This window comes from Mizuhopecten yessoensis, unplaced genomic scaffold (genome assembly GCF_002113885.1).
Source record: "Mizuhopecten yessoensis strain PY_sf001 unplaced genomic scaffold, ASM211388v2 scaffold893, whole genome shotgun sequence".
Lineage (NCBI taxonomy): Eukaryota > Metazoa > Mollusca > Bivalvia > Pectinida > Pectinidae > Mizuhopecten > Mizuhopecten yessoensis.
This window is the reverse complement of record NW_018403774.1, coordinates 21,885-39,296: the sequence shown is the minus strand read 5'-3', so window position 1 is coordinate 39,296 and position 17,412 is coordinate 21,885. Positions and strand designations below refer to the sequence as shown.

General features: G+C 38.5%; 1 pseudogene; it reads right to left on the bottom strand.

Moving 5' to 3' along the window:
• The window catches only part of LOC110453714, a 30,039-nt pseudogene extending 17,700 nt beyond the window's left edge, over positions 1–12,339 (bottom strand).
• Between the last annotated feature and the right edge of the window lie 5,073 nt (positions 12,340–17,412).

Genomic DNA, 17,412 nt, shown 5'->3' with positions numbered 1-17,412 from the left:
AGAACCAACAGGACCTTTAAAATCGTCAGTAAAACCTTATAAAGTGCTGAACATGTTATAAACTAGACATCCGGTATTAGACCAGTTCAACCCAGTCATTTCAACTTGACATTATTTTTCTCATTTAATTCTATACGAATTTAAAGACTGGGAGTGCCATATCGAAATCCAAATTATTCGGAATATTTTCCATGTAAATTACATATAATTAAGCTGCGTCATCAGTGGCCCGTATTACCGTAACCAGTCTATACACGTGTCTGATCCGTCTTTAGTTCAATACTTCATTTTCTTTTGATATTTTAGACGCCACCATTACAATACCATTAAATAGAAGAGTCGGGCTTCTCGAGCGTAAAGGAACCTTGTTATTTACACTAAACAGTTACGGCAAAACACATAGTTAGAAATGGACAGCGCATTAGAACACTGTCAATACACCTTTGTCAGGCTAGGTAAAGCACGCAACTTATACTGCAAAGAACCGCAATCGGTCCAATTTTCTCACACCTATATAACTTGTATTGGTTTGAAATATCTCCTTCTCCACCTACTGGACGCATTTGTTTATTGTTAGTTGACATTAAGTCGTGTAAAATGAACAGCTGGTATCTTCTTACAGTGTACCACCCCGTAACATATGCAGAATCCATTACGCCAGCCCTTCGGCAGTACAGCAATAAAACTTTAGATAAGTGCACAATCAAAACCGAATCAAATCACACAGTTGAAACATAAAACTCAGAATAAAAAAACCCACCAAACCACTAAGTGGAAACATAAAGCTAAAAATCAATTTACGAATTTTTAAGATCAGACTTAAAAGTTCCCTACTTATCAACCCTGAATGTTATATCAACATGAAACAGGAAATCCCATTTACGTTATTGATTTTCATTTAATATATTATAGCGTATCATTTGATCTCATTCAGTGTAAATCCGCCTTTCGTGAAATTTGGTCTATGACAAAAGTTATGAATTCAAAACGAAGGTTAAACATACGTAACGTCACTTCCGCCTCCTGCTCGTGACGTTGTGTTTATAGAGCGTGTTGACAGATTGTATATAGATACAGTTAATTACCGCGTTAGATGTGCGAGGTGTGAGTCCAGACAGATTGCGCTGATTTATATCATACAGTATTCAATTAGCATTTAACGAAACCTCCTCACGATATGTGCACGTACACATTTACCTCCCTTGAACACGCTCGGAAAAACTGTTGTAATGACTTTCCGACCCAACAAAATCAATTCCTATGCAGAAGGTCATGTTTGTAATAAATTCTTTACAGACTTTGTGATACTGAAATATTTGTCTGAGACCTCTATTCTATGACGTCAATTAGAACGGAATCACATATATAAGACACGGTCAAAGAATTGTACGCCTTCAGCAGCAGTATCTGACTGATACACGAAATGTACATACTTGTGATAAAACCTTTGTATATAATTTCTGTTGCCTACGACAGTCATCTTACCTGAACAACCGGTGATCACGCGATATCACAAAGCACACGAAACACTATTAGATATTCTTGTCATCAGGTGTCAAGCATGTAACTGACCGTGGACCGCAACACTTGATCAGGGTGTATGCGATTGGTGGAGTTTTCTCCGGTACTTTACTTCCCACACAGACAAACCATTGCACCGTACATAGATCCAATTCCCAATAATATCTCTGAACTACATACAGTATGCTCCGACAGTTACTGCCAATAACTCCAGTAAAACTGTGGGCAGTGAGCTGAAGCTCTGTTGCGACACTGTCCCCGGTACGTCGACTGTATGTGTCCGTACGGTCCACGTGACGACAACCCGTGTTTACACGTCCGTCAGCTCTGTATCCGGGAACGCTGCTACAATTCCCAACACCATTGCTATAATATTATACCAATAAACACGGCTAAACGATAGTGGCGTGTTGAGATTTAATAAAGTCCCGTTTCTGTGAGTTACGCGATCGGCCTCTAATCGGTTAATTCGTCATACATGCTCAATATGGAAGGTTCAATAACATATGGGTCGGTTTATATAATTATATGTATATAAAGAAAAGTGGCCCGTCAGGGATCGGCGCGTTCGACTTGGTTTAATTTATTATGTAGTGATTCCTGGTAATAAGGCCGGCGTTCGTTCGTTGTGTTTATTGGTATTTGGACAACGATTACGACAGAGTCACTATTCACTCATAATTGTAATTCAGACATCCTCGTGTAAGATTGGTAATTTGGTTTTCTAAATTATTCTAGAGCGAACAACTTTGTCCTTATAAGTACTCAATGAAACGTTTGACAACATACATGTAGCAACCATCATACCACCCAAGACAGACAGACAGACAGACAGACATCATTCAACGTGGACAGGGCGTGTATCTGTGTTATGACCTTGACCTGGTCGAGCAAGTTTTATTATATCCAAATGCAATACAGCATATAGGTTACAAACATACATGTACATAATTAAATATTCAAAATTCATATGTGATGTACAAGATGGCGGAGGACAATTCCATTCAAATAAATATAGTAATAATGATATTACTTGCAGTTTTACAGCATGATTTTTCGTAAAGTTGTGATAAGTTGTGAGCAAACGTGTCTTAGTGCCACATTACCGAGTTCAACAAAATGTGTATCGACGTCATTTTACCGAGGTCATCTAAGCGTCTATCGGCGTCAGTTTACCGAGGTCAATTAATCGTCCATCGACGTCATCCAAAAGCTTCGCAAAGCTAGTAGAGCTATTTATAGATTTTCCATTCTTTTAGTCTGCGGTGGCGTCGATCCCATGGACGTGCAAAACGTGCCAGTATACCTAACGCAGCTTGAACCATCCAACTTGCGCGAGTTTTGGGAAAAAACGGAAATAAAACCCGAGTAGATAATATTTTTGTGAATTCTGAAAGAAAAATAACAATATAACGATGCCAAGCAATTTTAAACCAACAGAAGTGTTATTTTTGCAATGAGAAAGTTTACATGATGTTCATCTGGACCACTAAAACGTTTTATGATACTCCTTACACATAGTAATAGGTACGAACACACTGGTACTGCGATCGGTTCTCGGGTCCCTGTGTTAGTCTCTATAGAGATGTCGTGGAGTTGGTTTAAGTGGACATCAATAACTTATATGTATTCTGAAGAATTAACATGGATGTATTTATGACCTAATGGTCGTAGGAAATGAGCTAGCGTGCCCTGATGCTAGTTAAACACTGCTTACAGTTCCTTTAATCTACAATTGCAGTTTGCTTTGAGGAACATGACAAAGGTGTTCATAAATAATTTATGGTTTGACGAGGGTATCTGCTCGTCAAGAGACGAAGGTTGTTTGGATAGAGGGTTTGACCGTCACTAACGATCACTTGTACCAGACATTTACCAGGTAGATTTATTATAGGGCTCTTTATTGAGTGTCGAACTTCAGGTGTCCTAAACACAATTACATTTTATAACCTATTTCAGTTGTAGATTAGTTCGAGTTGGGTCTTTTCTTGTTTTCCAGGTTCTGTTAACTTGACCCACATTGTATCAAAAGCAAACATTTTATAAGACCCGGATATAGTTCAGTGTTTCCATATCCTAAACTACTGTATCTAAAAAAAACCACTAGTGCAACATCTACACATTATCCTAAAAACGTCAGATTATTTTTCTCAAGCCGAACCATCTAACATATATCTAAATCAAGAATTTCCTGTGTTTACTAATTTATCCATTAATTACACCCACACAACTATAGACGCACCACTGTGGTGTTAATAAACACACTAACTCCCTCCTACTTCGGATGTCACAATTTCTGGACTCTATAGCCAGTGGTTCTGTCCACGCCTTTTAACGTACATACATTTTTGTATGTACATGTATGTTGAAACAATTATATATACGCATGAAAGCGTTCACCTCATTCGATACACATTCGGCTGATCTAATTTGTTTACACTTGCAAAACGCTAACTAAAGAACAGGCGCCAGCGTGTATTACATGTATTATCCAGGATCAGGATTATGCATAATTATATAGTGTCATTACCAATACATGGGTTTTAACTAGTGCATATACATGTTTTGCCTAGTGAATTAAGGGGCTAACCTAGGCCTGTTTCACTTTGTAACTCAGGTATACCGATACCTAGAACTGTATGTAATACAGGTATACTTAGTACTGTATAAAATACAGGTATACCTAGCACTGTATATAACACAGGTATACCGATACCTAGAACTGTATGTGATACAGGTATACTTAGTACTGTATGTAATACAGGTATACTTAGTACTGTATAAAATACAGGCATACCTAGCACTGTATGTAATACAGGTATACTTAGCACTGTATAAAATACAGGTATACCTAGCACTTTATGTAATACAGGTATACTTAGTACTGTATAAAATACAGGTATACCAAGTATTGTATATGATACAGGTATACATGGCACTGTATGTATTACAGGTATACCTAGCACTGTATGTAATACAGGTATACCGATACCTAGAACTGTATGTGATACAGGTATACTTAGTACTGTATAAAATACAGGTATCCCTAGCACTGTATGTAATACAGGTATACTTAGTACTGTCTAAAATACAGGTATACCTAGCACTGTATGTAATACAGATATACCTAGCACTGTATGTAATACAGGTATACCGATACTTAGAACTGTATGTGATACAGGTATACTTAGTACTGTATAAAATACAGGTATACCTAGCACTGTATGTAATACAGGTATACTTAGTACTGTATGTAATACAGGAATACCAAGTACTGTATATAATACAGGTATACCTAGCACTGTATGTAATACAGATGTACCTAGCACTGTATGTAATACAGTTATACCGATACCTAGAACTGTATGTGATACAGGTATACTTAGTACTGTAGAAAATACAGGTATACCTAGCACTGTATGTAATACAGGTATTCCTAGCACTGTATGTAATACAGGTATACCGATACTTAGAACTGTATGTGTTACAGGTATACTTAGTACTGTATAAAATACAGGTATCCCTAGCACTGTATGTAATACAGATATACCTAGCACTGTATGTAATACAGGTATACTTAGTACTGTATGTAATACAGGTATACCGATACCTAGAATTGTATGTGATACAGGTATACCGATACCTAGAACTGTATGTAATACAGGTATACCTAGCACTGTATGCAATACAGGTATACCTAGCACTGTATGTAATACAGATATACCTAGCACTGTATGTAATACAGGTATTCCTAGCACTGCATGTAATACAGGTATACCGATACCTAGAACTGTATGTGATACAGGTATACTTAGTACTGTATAAAATACAGGTATACCTAGCACTGTATGTAATACAGGTATACCTAGCACTGTATGTAATACAGATGTACCTAGCACTGTATGTAATACAGGTATACCGATACTTAGAACTGTATGTGATACAGGTATACTTAGTACTGTATAAAATACAGGTATACCAAGTATTGTATATGATACAGGTATACATGGCACTGTATGTATTACAGGTATACCTAGCACTGTATGTAATACAGGTATTCCTAGCACTGTATGTAATACAGGTATACCGATACCTAGAACTGTATATAATACAGGTATACTTAGTACTGTATGTAATACAGGTATACCAAGTACTGTATATAATACAGGTATACCTAGTACTGTATGTAATACAGGTATACTTGATACTGTATATAATACAGGTATAGCGATACCTAGCACTGTATGTAATTCAGGTATACTTAGTACTCTGTATATGTGTAACGCAAGCATGTATATTTTGGTTGATATATTGTATTCAGTATTTTGTACGGAGTTTATTTTTTAGCATAGTGTATGTTGTCATTTATAACCGGGGTAAGTAACCTTAATAGTTAGACATTTGTTTGGCGGAAATTCGTCACGGGTAGACGCGTACGTGCACGGGGTGAGCTGTTTACAGCGACAGACATTGTTTCTGTGGCTTGTGTACCCGGTATGGATTATCGAAATATTACGGCATGTGGAACAGGCACAGAATACAGACTGTGGTAAGTGTATTTTCACTCTTTCTCTGTTCTGTTTTTAGTCGGTATTATTGTATTGTACCGTGTTATTATCGGGTCAAACAATCTAGGTATCTGTGCGCTCCAGTCAGCCGTGACCATTGTTTAGCGTTTAGGTAGGAATATGATGTATTTATGTTGTTTTTATGCTAGATTTCATATGTTGTGGATGTATTAGTATCATATATTGACTATATGAATATACTTGATTGGTATATGAAATTATCTAGTTTGTATCGTATAATTTACCTATTCATAAATCTATGGAAGCCCAGTTCTATTGTTACAGTGTTAAGTGTAGTGTGTACGCGCTCGGGTGGAAAATGTATGGAAACCTTGAGGTGTCATTTTGGGGATTGTGCGTTTTTGTGTTATTTCGTGTATAAATTGGAGCCGCACATCAGTTCTGTGTATTTAAACATATTCTAGTAACTTATAAAGGATAGTTTACATTATCGTTAATTAAATAGGGTACATTTGATTATTATTCAAGACTTAGGCTATGCGTTAGAAAAGTATGAAAACGTGAGTGATGAGGTTAACTATGGTTGTCAATTAACTTATTGTAGCTTCGCATGACGGGTTAGCGGTCTCAACAAGTGAGTAAGGACCAGGCAGATGTTCCCACGTGCACCCATATTGCTACTTGAGCATCAGGACCGACCAAGAGGGTTATCATTCACCAGGGTCTAGTTCAGGGAAGGGGCTATGTCTGAAGATCATCATGGAGGCCAAGGTTGGCGACTTTATTAGCGACTGTTCTTCTGAGAAGCAATCAACCATTGTGGTGTGCTGTCGTGTCATGGACACTAGTGCGTTTACCTAGCAAGGTGTATACAAGCATGGCACAGCCTGAACATATTGGCTCTGGATTGAGCTGGGTCACAAGTCAGTGACTGTTGTGGGAACGTTGTTGTGGTTCCTGCGAACTTTGGTACATGTATTTATCATCGTCGTGGCCGTGTGTGAAGCGTGAAGCTACATAGACAATTTATTACTTTGTTGGAGAGAGTGTGTGAGATTGTGAGGTAAATATTTAATGCTTATATGTTTTTCATTGTAAATAAACATCATCATAGTTTTGTAATCCATTATCTGTCTTTCTTTTCCCGGATCAACAACCGACGCTTGTTCCACGTTAACAATATGATACAGGTATACCTAGCGCTGAATAAAATAAAGGTATACCTAGCACTGTATGTAATACAGGTAAACCTAGCACTGGATAAAATAAAGGTATACCTAGCACTGTATGTAAAACAGGTATACCTATCACTGTATAAAATACAGGTAAACCTAGCACTGTATATTATACAGGTATATTTCGTACTGTACGTAATACAGGTATACTTAGTACTGTATATGATACAGGTATAACAAGTACTGTATGCAATACAGATATACCGATACCTAGCACTGTATGCAATACCGGTATACCGATACCTAGAACTGTATGTAATTTAGGTATACTATACCTAGCACTGTATGTAATACAGGGATACTTAGTACTGTATATGATACAGGTATAACAAGTACTGTATGTAATACAGATATACCGATACCTAGAATTGTATGTGATACAGGTATACCGATACCTAGAACTGTATGTAATACAGGTATACCGATACATAGAACTTTTCCCGGATCAACAACCGACGCTTGTCCCACGTTAACAATATGATACAGGTATACCTAGAGTATGTAATACAGGTATACTTAGTACTGTATTTCCCGGATCAACAACCGACGCTTGTTCCACGTTAACAATATGATATAGGTATACCTAGCGCTGAATAAAATAAGTGTATACCTAGCACTGTATGTAATACAGGTAAACCTAGCACTGGATAAAATAAAGTATACCTAGCACTGTATGTAATACAGGGATACTTAGTACTGTATATGATACAGGTATAACAAGTACTGTATGTAATACAGATATACCGATACCTAGCACTGTATGCAATACCGGTATACCGATACCTAGAACTGTATGTAATACAGGTATACCTAGCACTGTATGCAATACATGTATACCTAGCACTGTATGTAAAACATGTATACCTATCACTGTATAAAATACAGGTATACCTCGCACTGTATGTAATACAGCTATATCTATCACTGTATAAAATACAGGTATACCTCGCACTGTATGTAATACAGCTATATCTAGCACTGTATACAATACAGGTATACCTATCACTGTATGAAATACAGGTATACCTATCACTGTATAAAATACAGGTATACCTCGCACTGTATGTAATACAGCTATATCTAGCACTGTATAAAATACAGGTATCCCTAGCACTGTATGTAATACAGCTATATCTAGCACTGTATAAAATACAGGTATGTGATACATGTATACTTAGTACTGTATGTAATACAGATATACCGATACCTAGCACTGTATGCAATACCGGTATACCGATACCTAGAACTGTATGTAATTTAGGTATACGATACCTAGCGCTGTATGTAATACAGGTAAACCTAGCACTGGATAAAATAAAGGTATACCTAGCCAGGTATACCGATACCTAGAACTGTATGTAATTTAGGTATACTATACCTAGCACTGTATGTAATACAGGGATACTTAGTACTGTATATGATACAGGTATAACAAGTACTGTATGCAATACAGATATACCGATACCTAGCACTGTATGCAATACAGGTATACCGATACCTAGAACTGTATGTAATTTAGGTATACGATACCTAGCACTGTATGTAATACAGGTAAACCTAGCACTGTATATTATACAGGTATATTTCGTACTGTACGTAATACAGGTATACTTAGTACTGTATGTAATACAGGTATACCGATACATAGAACTGTATGCAATACAGGTATACTTAGTACTGTATGTAATACAGGTATACTTAGTACTGTATATGATACAGGTATACTTAGTACTGTATGTAATACAGGTATATTTAGTACTGTATGTAATACAGGTATACCGATACCTAGAAATGTATGTAATACATGTATACCTAGTACTGTATGTAATACAGGTATACCGATACCTAGAACTGTATGTAATACAGGTATACCGATACCTAGAACTATATATTATACAGATATTCCCATATCTAAAACCGTATGTAATACAGGTATACCTGATACTGTATGTAATACAGGTATACCGATACTTGGTACTGTATATTAAACAGGTATACCGATACCTGGTACTGTATGTGATACAGGTATACCGATACCTGGTACTGTATGTTTTACAGGTAAACCTATACCTGATTATGTATGTATTACAGGTAAACCGACACCTAGTACTGTATGTACTACAGGTAAACCGACACCTAGTATTGTATGTAATACAGGTATACTGACACCTAAAACTGTATGTTATACAGGTATACCGATACCTGTAACTGTATATAATACTGGTATACCGACACCTAATACTGTATGTAATACAGATATACCGATACCTAGAACTGTATGTAATACAGGTATACCGATACCTAGAACTTGATGTAATACAGATTAACCGACACCTAATCTCGAATAAAGTCGTTTAAATAAATAATAAAAAGTTAACAGAATATCGTTGAACTTGAGTTTTATTGAAATCATCACATTTATTGTACGAAATCTACGGATAGACGTTTAGCTCTGAGCTCCGCACACCCGCAGACGAAGAATGCAGACTTAATCAGCCAACCCATTCCTCGAATCTTAACTCGCCTAATGCAGATACAAAAAAGGAAAAGTTTTAAAGTTTCAATCTTGTTAAAAACAAATGATATGTATACCAGGTGGTGAATTACAGGCGGAGTAGGAGTCTTGTGTACTTTTATATTTAACATAATATCTTATATAAACGCGACCGTTAATGACTTTCTATACATTACTGCTGGTAAATGTTGCATAAAATTGGTTTAACAGTGGTCAGCAGGAAGGCGCGGGCAAGAACTCATCCAGGCGCGCGCGCCTACGTCACTGCTGCCGCAACGGAAGCCTTCTTTTTTATGTAGCCAGTGACCTTAAATGCGAATATTCGGAATCTCTCGCGACGCACCCAATGAAGAAGACGCAGTTGGGAACTGCATGGTGGTTAAACAGGCTAATTGCTTGTAGACATTCACATTTAGAAGGCACGGTAGTGTAGTGGTAGGACGCCGGGCTCGTGACCGAAGGGTTGCGGGTTCGAGTCACGGCACGGCACTGTGTTGTATCTTTGAGCAAGATACTGTACTCCGCTTGTTCCAGTCTACTCAGCTGTAAATGAGTACGTGGATGGGCAGTACTAGAAATGAAGAATGCTAGCTGTGAGCGCCGAAATGGCAGCACCGGTTGTATGCTCCCAGGGAGTTGAGGAAGATATTGTTTGGTTGTAAAGACCCTATAACCACGGATAATAATTTGTGAACCTCTTTGAGACGACCTACAAATGATTATTATTATCATTATTATTATTTACTCTGGGTATTTTATAACGGCAGGTAATGCCTTGTGTAGTTTGGTAGGATTTACAGAGAAATACCAGCACAATTCCGATCTTTATAAATGGCTGCCCTTCGTTTATAAATAATCCGTAATTTTGAATTCAATTATAATAAGACAATTTCAACACAGACGTTTATTCCGTACAAAACCAATGCGAACTATTTTAGTTACATGAAGTCGTCCCCGTGACTTCCCCATCAGCGTTAACATCCAAATGAAATTTTCTCAAATTAATGTCTCAATAAGCTGGTTCCATCCACCAGCATCTAAAATGTTCTGCTGGTTTTAAATTGATCTTATTTTTTCCTGCTTGAATTTATTAATGTTTTCAATAATCACGGTGCCAGTCTGTAATGGTAGAACTATGACGTCAGCTATTGTGGCTGTGCCAGTCTCAGGTAATAGGACTGGCGTCAGCCACTTTGACTGTGCTAGAACTATGACGTCATCTACTGTGACTGCTCCAATCTATTTCTTCTTCTGGAGAACTATTGATGATGTGGTATCCCAAACATTAGATGATTTATGTAATGTCACGATAACAAATCTATAGATATAAGTCGGTAACCTTTTACTGGTGAAGATCATGGTTTTACATGTTAACCTGTTGGTTGAGCATGCGCGTGTTTACTTTCCATATTCGAACGCGTTCCCTCGTCATCAATCAACCTGGTAATTTATCATTGTTTCATGTAACGCAATTGCCTTCATAGTAACCGGGCGGCTCAGAGGATATTGCAGAACGGCCACGTGACCTCATTACCCTGCCACATGCCAATTGTAATTTACAAACAAACGTCGATGTTCATGAAATGTCCCGGGGACGTTCCCGTAGTCAGGTGGGCAACGCTCCATAGACCGTACCTCCGACCAATTTAGCTTCAAAAGGTAAAATCGATGAGTAAGACTTAGTTAATAACAACATCCATTGTATACTTGTCGTTTAAAAGCCCCTGTTGTCATCAACACAAAGTCAATAGCTACAGTGTACCACAGAATTAATAAAACATCAATGATATAACTCTCCATATCGTACGCCGAATATTGTTTTGATTAAACACGAGATCGTGTCTACCTCTAGGGGAGATAATTCCTGGCTATTCTGGAATCTGTTTCAAGAACATTGGTCTTACCATGTTTCGTGATGTGGCAATCGTTTATTGTTTTATTCATTTTACTAGCCCATGTAATAAGTTTCTTTAGATGGACAAAAGAGAGGAGATCGTGTTTTGTATATCCTACCGTGTGAGGAAGTTCCTGTCATAATAACGAGATGTTAGTCCTCAATGCTATCGTCACACCTTAAAGTAACATTACATCACACATAGAATACACCTAAAACAGATCAATCGTGTTAACGATAGGCTTGTCGTACAAATGTAGTCCATTCTGCTTACCTTTGTACGTAAACAACTCAAGAAACCATGGCAAAGTCTAGTCTTGTTTCTGTCGTAGTCGTTTGGAATCGGTTCTGTAAAGATAAAATGGCATTACTTCTATTAACACTAACATTCTGGCAAAACAAAGATATTTACCAAAAATGTCAATAACAATTTTTTTCTGGAATATTTTCAAAATAATTGAAAGTTCTAGCAAAAAGTTAATGTGTAAGGATTTTAAATGATCATCTTGATACAAAAAAAGAAAGAAAAACAAAAAAGAACAACATTTATATGTATATACCTGTAAACATATTTCAAAAGGTTTACAAAATCTTCCAATCGAAGCGAAAGGCCCCGACAAGTATCTGTACGACTTGGCCCCGGCAAAGTATTTGTACGACTTGGCCCCGGCAAAGTATTTGTACGACTTGGCCCCGACAAGTATCTGTACGACTTGGCCCCGGCAAAGTATTTGTACGACTTGGCCCCGACAAGAAGTGTAGATCACTGTAATATCGAGAGTGAGGCTCATTCCAACCAATTTACGGGGTTTTAAAATGGTCCTCAAATGCCCTTATGGAATGATAGCATCGCAAGTTTAAAAGAGGTAACACAAATCCAGCTGAATCCCAGAGGGCGCAGCTAGACCACCCGTACCGGTATGCCTGTCAGGATTGTGATTAGACACATATATGACTGACAGTCTACACACTAAATTAAAGAGAAGATACAACGTTATGACTATCGATAGATTACAGATGTGTCTAGCGCGTAATAACAGTAGGTTCCATAATTCACTTCATATTTAGGTTCGAAAGCAGTTGGATATTTTTCCTTGTTTGAACACCGGTAAATATGATATAAGGAAAATAAGATCAAATTGTTCAGATAGACAGGGGCGAACACCGACTGTCACCCTAATCAAAAAGCATGGTTACAGTTCGTGTATAACAAACAAACCGCCAGACTGTGGACATCTTGACTGTCCGTACACGTGCCAGAGGAATCTGTTCGTCACTCTTTCGCTTTTACGTCAATATCTTCACACATAATTGTTAAATATCAGTTATCATTACATAGCAGAAAGCAGACACGACTTCCCATCAGAACGGCGTTACATTGCAGCAGTACGTACCGGTAACAAATACAAACGTGAGTGAAAAGGCGTGACATTTCAGGAGCACGCACTCTTAACAAATACAAACGTGAGTGAAAAGGCGGTTCTAAATTAACGTTAAGTATCCAATAGCCATTCATCATAAAACACAGAAACCAATGTCAACATACGGTGTCCTGCAGTCGGCATCACATTGACACGTAGCCTGAAATGTCACAGTAGTATGTTATAAAACTATTCACGTCAGTAAGATCCTCATTTTATCAGAACAATTCCTAGGTAAAGGGTACTGTAATAAAGGATTTTGTGCTGTTCGAAGTCAACGCATTTTGTAACGCCCAAATTGATCGCATTTTATAACGTTCAAAGTTAACACACTTTGTAACGTCTAAATTAAACGCATTTTGTAACGTCCAAGTTGAGTGTTAAGCGTTTAACTAACTGGGTTAAGAGTGTATCTGACTGAATTAAGCGTGTTTCTGACTGGATTAAGAGTGTATCTGACTGGGTTAAGCGTGTATCTGACTGGATTAAGAGTGTATCTGACTGGGTTAAGCGTGTATCTAACTGGATTAAGAGTGTATCTGACTGGGTTAAGAGTGTATCTGACAGAATTAAGCGTGTATCTCACTGAATTAGGAGTGTATCTGACTTGGTTAAGAGTGTTTCTGACTGGATTAAGAGTGTATCTGACTGGGTTAAGCGTGTATCTAACTGGATTAAGAGTGTATCTTACTGGGTTAAGAGTGTATCTGACAGAATTAAGCGTGTATCTCACTGAATTAGGAGTGTATCTGACTTGGTTAAGAGTGTTTCTGACTGGATTAAGAGTGTATCTGACAGGGTTAGGGGGTTTCTGACTGGATTGAGCGTGTATCTGACTGGATTGAGCGTGTATCTGACTGGGTTAAGCGTGTATCTGACTGGATTGAGCGTGTTTCTGACTGGGTTAAGAGTGTATCTGATAGAATTAAGCGTGTATTTCACTGGATTAGGAGTGTATCTGACTTGGTTAAGAGTGTTTCTGACTGGATTAAGCGTGTGTCTGACTGGGTTAAGCGTGTGTCTGACTGTATTAAGCGTGTATCTGACTGGATTAGGAGTGTATCCGACTTGGTTAGGAGTGTATCTGACTGGGTTAAGCGGGTATCTGACTGGATTGAGCGTGTATCTGACTGGGTTAAGCGTGTATCTGACTGGATTAAGCGTGTGTCTGACTGGGTTTAGCGTGTGTCTGACTGTATTAAGCGTGTTTCTGACTGGATTAGGGGTGTATCTGACTTGGTTAGGAGTGTATCTGACTGGGTTAAGCGGGTATCTGACAGAATTTAGCGTGTTTCTGACTGGATTAAGAGTGTATCTGACAGGGTTAGGGGGGTTTCTGACTGGATTGAGCGTGTATCTGACTGGATTGAGCGTGTATCTGACTGGGTTAAGCGTGTATCTGACTAGATTAAGCGTGTATCTGACTGGATTGAGCGTGTATCTGACTGGGTTAAGCGTGTATCTCACTGGATTGAGCGTGTATCTGACTGGGTTAAGCGTGTTTCTGACTGGGTTAAGCGTATATCTGACTGGATTGAGCGTGTATCTGACTGGGTTAAGCGTGTATCTCACTGGATTGAGCGTGTATCTGACTGGGTTAAGCGTGTACATGCAGATCCTGTTTAGTTCTCACTCGTTTAACGCTCTAAATGCATGGAATCGATCTTGATCCCATATCTAAATTATCATCATTTTTATTCCAATAGGAGTTGAAGGCGCAACAGGAACTAAATTATCAAAGACGAATGTCGCATGTTAATAGCACAGTCCATTTGTCATTGAAACATTCTAAATCCAATAAATTTAATCAAAATCTGAAGAATTTGAGAAGTAAGATTAGTTAAGCTAAGGAAATGCCAAATTCACCTCAAAGATAAGCTTGGAAATTGTATAACTAACGGAACGTAACGAAGACTGACACACTCAGGTCTGGTAAAGGATTGTCTTGGAAACGCATTAATTCTCAATCCTGCTCGAGTAATCATCAACGCCTTTCGCCTAACGCGCGGCGAAAGCTGTCAACACTTGGGCCTGCCTATAGCGCTGTCGGTGGCCGGCCAAGGTTAATCACTCTAGATTGATTCCGTCTAATTAATACTATCCATTTTATCGCTGATTTAATTACGTAATTGTGTGAAACTGTTCTTAGGGCCGTGTGCTAAGGCTTGTGCTGGAGAACGTGGGCCATTCCCGGTACAACTGTGGAGAATTTACGCGCCAGTCTCACGCGACTCTGTCAAAGCGCAAGTAGTTCACACATTCTGTGTAAGTACATATGTACCATATAGCGTCCTGACTCTCAGAGAATTTCATTATTTTATCACCAGATGGTTTTCCACAATTTTGTTCCAAGTTACGGAGATTTGTTGGTTGATGTGTGAGATAATGAATCTGTACAGAAGTGTCGCTGTAAACTATAGTGTACCCTAGTATCCGACTTGTATTATATAGTTGATGCTCTCTTTCCATGAAATGGTAGACGGAGGAGGGATCACACACAGCGATAGGTAAATATGGAGAGTATGAGGTATAATCGTTCCACGTCTCACCATATGTATTTACAAAGTTAGCAATCGCGAAGTTGGTTTACATTTCGCACGTTTCTCGATTTTCAGAAGCATTAAATGTCTCGAAATCAAAGAATAAGCAACAACGAAGGTGTCCACAAATACACGTCTGAGCGAGACCCACAGTGTCCTGTTAGCGAGACCCACAGTGTCCTGTTAGCGAGACCCGCAGTGTCCTGTTAGCGAGACCCACAGTGTCCTGTTAGTCGTTATCTTATAAAAGGAAAAGTGCTTTTATCGTCAATGCTTTTGTCCTGCGTCCGACCATTTTTTCCATTGTTGTTTGGTCACATTGCAATGTGAAGCAAATACTCACTGTCATGCTTTGCAGTGTAAATAACGAAAGGTATACACATACATTTAATTATATCGTGGTCAATACCATACACTCGGTATATGTACTTTTATAATAAATACACGTTATGCTATCATATCGTTAGAGCCACCGATAGCAAACAATAGACCCTCAACTTATTGTCACGAACAACTAAAGACTATATTATTTCCATATCAGCTGCTCGGGGTTCGGCCGAGTAATCATCTAGAATGTCTATGCAATACGAATTTTTATGACGATATTTCATATACGTCTTATTAACAGCATACACGCCGGGTAATTCGCGTGCTAAGAAAATGTGACGTCACACAGCAAGGAGAGCAATATACGGCTCTAAAGGTGATAACATATGTGGTGATTGCAGCACCATCTAACACAAAATCTGTTTAGCGATTTTGATTGGTCCACAATATGTGTTATATGTATACCAGTACACATTGTTGTCGCGCTTGGAACGCCGTATGTCACATAACATGCAAACAGGAATTTACGTTTTTGTTCCTTGTCATATTAATTACGCGGTACGTGTAATTGGGATGAGTGAGCGGCGTTAGGAAGGAGGGGAGTGATGAAAACACAATAAATCAATACATATAATTTTATTATTGTTGTATTGAAACACTAATACAAGGTCCTATCTAGTGCTGTGTCTTAGTGCCTTGCCCTACCTGGGGCAGATTCCAGGAAAGAACAGACCTGCTGTAGCCCAATGTAAGTTACCGTAACAGGTTCACGGAAGGGACATTGAAGCAACCCCAATTGAAACACTATATATCTTTTCTTCCTTACTTCCATTCTCTTTCTTTTAGGTGCTGTCTTCCTGGGCACCCGTCTTCCTATGACCTTAGCTGTAGCATCATCGATAAATCCGAGGAGGATAAAACAGCTGACTAATGCAGTTTAACTAATTTTTGGACTGACTGTGCCTTATACCAAATTTAAAAGGTGAATAATATACGTGTGTGAACTACGTCCATCTTGCAGTTAAGCTCCACACAAACAAATGAATGTCCGATCCTACCGGAAGTCAAACCAACAGTTTTCCTAGGTTGTCTGTCGATGAACGATAGGTCAGGAACCAGAGGATGTTGACATAGTTGAGAACACTGATGTATACATTTGTCTTAAATGGAACCAGAACGGGACAAAGCAAGATTCCATCTCGCCTTACATTAGTAAATATAAGCTACAGTTAGTGCCCCTGTTTACCGTACGCGTCAGTCCTTTGGGTTCAAAGCCATGCAGATCCACTTTTGTCCAACGCGTACACGTTAATAAACCAATTACGGAACTTAATTGGAGACTCTGCAATACATTGGACCAATTGTTTCCTGGATTCCTTCGCCACGGGAACGTATTAGGTATCGATCTATCCTGACTACCCCCCCTCCCC